The sequence below is a fragment of the Microtus ochrogaster genome, chromosome 7 (assembly GCF_000317375.1).
Source record: "Microtus ochrogaster isolate Prairie Vole_2 chromosome 7, MicOch1.0, whole genome shotgun sequence".
NCBI classification, from domain to species: Eukaryota; Metazoa; Chordata; class Mammalia; order Rodentia; family Cricetidae; genus Microtus; species Microtus ochrogaster.
In genome coordinates, this window is record NC_022014.1 from 78,639,291 (window position 1) to 78,644,919 (window position 5,629).

Here is a 5,629-nt window from a genome sequence, read left to right on the forward strand (position 1 = left end):
TTGAATGTTGTGTGCATCCCTGCATGAATTTGAGACAGAGAATGATGTCGCGTGTTTTCCTCCATCTTACTGCCTTGAGACTGGGTCTCTTAGTGTGCCCAAAGCTCACTGTTGTTTGGCTATATTAGCTGGCCAGTAAACTCCCAGAACCCACTTGTCTCTATCCTCCCCCACCTCCTTATTCCTGAGGTTACAACCAGGCACAGCTTTTCACCTGGGTGCTGTGGATTTGAACTCAAGTCCTCATGTTTGTAAGTGCTCTTACCCACAAGCCATCTTCCTAGCCCCGGTGTGAGTAAATTTCTCTGTTTATGAACTGAAGTTCTGCACTAGTTCCCCCTAGATTTAGATGTTAACTTTCAGCGTTTGGAATATTCCTTCTGTTGAAGAGGCCATTTTCCTCCAGTGTATCTCCTTTTCCACCTCTGTGGAACTAGTCGTTTGCACGTGTGTACAGTTTGACTCTGCCCTCTTCACTCAATACGTGTTGATAAGCGCTGTCCACACGCACACACCTGAGCAGATGCCAGTTTTCTTGGGCTTCTTAACCCAGCCCTAATTTTTGCATATTTGCAATCTGGTCATTTAAGTTCAATATATTTAGTAAATCCAGTCATGTGAAAAGATAAACCAGAAAAATAACAGTTCCCGTCAGCTTGGGGAAGTGAAGCCTTGTGTGACCTCATTATGCCCTAAGCAGACCTATTAAGAGTTTCTTCTGGACTTCCCCCGCCTCCTTGCAGGGAATAAGTGTCACCATGATCTTGAACAAATAGGGTGGGTGTTTCACAGCTGGGCTGCTTTGGTGGGGCAACTGACACCCAGAAATCTCCTGTCAGTAGGGGGGCAGAGCTTAGCGGAAGGGGACCTGCTGTGTCTTCTTTGGCTTCCCTTTCTCCATCCATCCCGATGAAGAAGGTAGACTTCAGTGTGCCCAAGCCGTGTAGATCCATGAGTAAAAAACAACAACAACAACAAAAACAGAAAACAAAACAAAAACAAAACAAAGCAAGAAACCATGACTGTCCGTCTAAGCTGATATAGAATCACCACAATCACTAGGAAACCTTTTTTTTTTTTTTTTAATCCAGCACTCAGGAGCAGAGCAGGCAGATCTCTGTGAGTTCGAGGCCAGCCTGGTCTACAGAGTGAATTCCAGAACTGATTCCATAGCTACTGAGAAACCCTGTCTCGAAAAACAAAACAAAACAAAAAGGGTTAGGGTTTATTTGTAATTAGGTGTATGGGGGGGAGCGGGGGGAGGGTAATGTGCATGGTACATGCAGTTCCTATAGAGTCCAGAAGAGGGCATCAGATGTCTTGGAGCTGGAATTGCAGGCCATTGTGATCTTCCATTGTAGGCACAGGAACTGAATGTGGGCTCTCGGCAAGAGGAGCACAAGCCGCTTTTTTTTTTTTCTTTAAATGAATGATTTTTACTATTTTTATTTCTTGTCCATTGCTGTTTTGCTTGCATGCATGTCTGTATGAGGTTGTCAGGTCTCTTGAACAGAGACTGTTGTGAACTGCCATGTAGGTGCTGGGAATTGAACTCAGGACCTCTGGAAGTTCTCATTATGTAGACCAGGCTGGCCTCTGGCCTCTGGTAATTCTTCTTCACTGCTTTTCTGAGTGCAGCGATTGCAGGCTTGAGCCACCACACTCATCTGTCTTCTTGGGAGGCCGGGGATGAGGATTCTTTTTTGTTTGCTTGTTTGAGACAGGGTTTCTCTGTAGTTTTGGAGCCTATCCTGGAACTAGCTCTTGTAGAGTAGGCTGGCCTCGAACTCCCAGAGATCTGCTGCCTCTGCCTCCCGATGCTGGGATTAAAGGCATGCGCCACCACCGCCCGGCTTGTTCTCTCACTCTTAAATTCACCAATTTGATCCACAGTCACCATACGGTTTCGGACCCTGGAGCATAGCAGGTCCCCATGGGAGCTTTCCTTCACTTAGCAGGTATTCTAGATATCATAGCTTCATGTGGGGAATGAAAAGTGCCTACCCGAGTGGCTGGAGTGGGGCTCACTTCCTGGGTTGGCTCTCCAACTAAGGCAAACAGAAATCTTGTGTGGATGCCCAGCCCAGCTGGTGTTGAATGTTAGCCTATCTCGGTTGTTCCTAGGTTTCAGTATTTATGAATGCAAGTTCTGGGCTGAAGAGGTGGCTCAGAGGGGAAAGGTGTTTGCTATCAAAGCTGGGCGAGCTGAGCTGGATCCCAGTGACCCACAGGTCAAGGGAGAGAATGACCATGGCACACATACACAAATAACTGTGAATAAACCTTTGCTTGACCGGGTGCCTTTAATCCCAGCACTTGGGAGGCAGAGGCAGGCAGATCTCTGTGAGCTCGAGGCCAGCCTGCTCTACACAGGGAGTTCCAGGACAGCCAGAGCTACACAGAGAAACCCTGTCTTGAAAATAAATAAATAAATAAAATAGCCCTTCACTAGTAGGCGCTTGCATGTTTGTAGCTTCATTTCTGTTTTGTTTCAGACTTTGAGGTTTTTTGTTTTTTTTTTTTTCCTGAGAAACCCGTGAAAAAAACCAAGTGTCGGAATGTTCTAGAGGAAGTTCTCATGGGCACCAGGGCCAACACCAGAGGTGCTTCTCACGGTTCCTCTTTTGTTATTTTCAGATTCACTCAGCACACGGCTCGAAACCCAGAAAACTTATAAAGAAATAAAGGGGATTCACTGCCCAGTGACAGGGACCTGCTCAGCGGAGGAGGAGTCGGGAGGTGGGGGGGAGGGGTCCCAGCTCCCAGAGTTCTGCTTTTGGCATCTGGTTCTCAGCCAGAGCTGCCTTTGTGGGCTACTACACCTCACCCTTTGTGAGCCCCTGAGGTCTTTTCTGCTGTCTTTGGGATGTTGGTCTCTACTCTGCTGGCATGGAGGAAGAAGGGAAGTGCAGCCCCACCCACTAGACTGTTGGGGGAGCTGGGGGGGGAGTAGGGAAGCATCTCCCCCCCCATATCTCAGGAACTGCTTTGGGGAGTACTCCTTGAGGGCACAGAGAAAACAGCATGCAGAAGGCCCTGGGTTTGAGCCCCAGATCTCACGATCCAGGGGTGCTGACGCAGGCCTGCAATCCTAGCAGCTGGGGGGTGGTAGAGACAGGAAGGTCAGACGTTCAAGGTCATCTTTGGCTACGTGGCAAAGAACACATTTAAGTCTAGCCTGAGGTACCAAGACTGAGAAAAGGCAATGTTGAGAGGGTGAGATGGCTCAGCTGGGCAGGGTGCAGGTGCTTGCTGTCCACACCTGAGGGGACTCACTGACCTCCATACATGATCCATGGACACCCCGACACACACACACACACACACACACACACACACACACACACACGGAGGAGTGAAGGACACGGCCTCCTAAAGCCTCGGTACATTAGGAAGTCATGTTCTTTCGAAAACATCCTCTCGGAGACATCTGTCTTTCTTTTCTCCCTGTCCCCTCCATCAGTGTCTCGCATCAGCCTCTCCCCCACCCCGTTTCCCTTTAGCTGGGTCATCTGACCTTTTCTTGGCTTTCCAGCTGTGTACACACATCTGGAGAGCACCCCTGGTCACCATTTCCCAGCAACACACTGTGCTTTTTTTTTTTTTGGTTTTTCGAGACAGGGTTTCTCTGTGGCTTTGGAGCCTGTCCTGGAACTATCTCTGTAGACCAGGCTGGTCTCGAACTCACAGAGATCGGCCTGCCTCTGCCTCCCGAGTGCTGGGATTAAAGGCGTGCGCCACCACCGCCCGGCCACACTGTGCTTTCTTGCAGGATCTGGCAAGGAAGGGCTGGTTGATTGGCAGTGGGCTTTCTTCACTTAGCTGGGGGCGGAATGGGTGGGTGGGGGTGTTATTGGGGAGGGCTGTCAGGCTCAGTCTACTTGGATTTGAAAAAAACCTTTGTCTATACCAGTTGGAGGTGGCTCACACCTTTAGTACCAGCACTTGGGAGGCAGAGGCAGGCGGGTCTCTGTGAGTTGGAGGCCAGCCTGGTCTACAGAGTAAGCTCCAGGACAGCCTGGTCTACACAGAGAAACCCTGTCTCAAAATACAAAAAAACCCCAAACAATACAAAAGACTTTATTTAGGGGGCTGGAGAGATGGCTCAGATGTTAAGAGCATTGCCTGCTCTTCCAAAGGTCCTGAGTTCAATTCCCAGCAACCACATGGTGGCTCATAACCATCTGTAATGGGGTCTGGTGCTCTCTTCTGGCCTGCAGGCATACAGAATATTGTATAAGTAATAAATAAATATTTTTAAAAAAAGACTTTATTTATTGTTTGAGATGTGGCCTTACTCTGTAACCCTGTCTGACCCCTAACTTCTGTTAATCCCCTGCCTCTGCCTCTCCAGGGCCACACACCACCACATCAGCTTAAAACTTATTGGTTGAATGATTGATTGATTTACTTATTTCTAGTGTGGAGCCCAGAGGACAATCCGCAAGACCTTTCTCTTTCTACTGTATGGGTTCCAGAGATTGAATTCATGTCTTTGGAAGGTAACAAGATGGCTCAATGGGTAAAGATACCTGTCCAGTATGTCACATTTTAGAGGCTGAGGCAGAAGGATCCCAAGTTCAAGGCTAGCCTGGTCACATAGCGAGGTACTATGTGAATAACTAGTTGCAATGTGAAATATTTTATATGAGCAGGGTCTCACGCAATATAACCTTCAGCCCACTAAGTGGCCTTGAACTCTCGATCCTCGTGCCCCCCCATTTCCCAAGGTTTCCAAGGGCTGGAATTGCAGGAGGTTGTGAGCTGCCATGGGGATATCAGAAACTGAACCTGGGTCATTTGCAAGGGCAGTAAGTGCTCTTTGCTACCAATCAGAGGCCAAGCAGTTTCTTTATTACTTAACCAATGAAACAACAGGTAGAAAGATGACCCTCCTCCATCATTATGGGGCTTATACACCTGTTACACATCTACTGGCATTTAGGAGGCAGAGGCAGGAGGATCACTGAGAGTTCAAGGATTTCTCAGCAAGACCGACCACCACCATCTCCCATCACCCAACCCCCTTCAGGGGCTGTGGGCAGTTGGAGGTGGCCAGTGGAGGGAGGTGTCATTTCCCCAAGGGAGGAGGAGCCCCTGAAGAGTAAACCCTGCTCCAGCGATCAAACTGGGCACACACTCAGACCTGAACATAGGAATGGGGCTTCTTGGGAAAAACAAGAGTTTCAGAAGGGGAGATGAAAGGGGGTGCACGGGGTGGAGGCTCCTATAATGCACTGTGTACATGCGTGAAACTGTCAAAGAATAAACACATTAAAAACCAGCGGCGTTCATTCCTCTTGCCATGGTGCAGTAACAGAAGTATTTCAGACCACAGGAGCTGCGCTCCCAGCAGCAGGAAGTCCCCACGCCTCCCGTGATTCCTGCGTGTTCTGAAGTTAGGGAAGTGGAGCCATGCAGTGTTTGTCCTTGGTGACTGGCTTGTTTAGCGTGGCCTGTTGTCTTCAGGGTTCATTCCTGCTGTAGCATCGTATAAAAACCTCCTTTGGGGGAACGGGGCTGGAGAGATGATGCCTCAGCGGTTGAGAGCACTGGCTGCGCTTGCAGAGGACCTGCGTTCCATTCCCAGCACCCACATAGTGGCTCACAGACCTATAGCTCCAGTTAC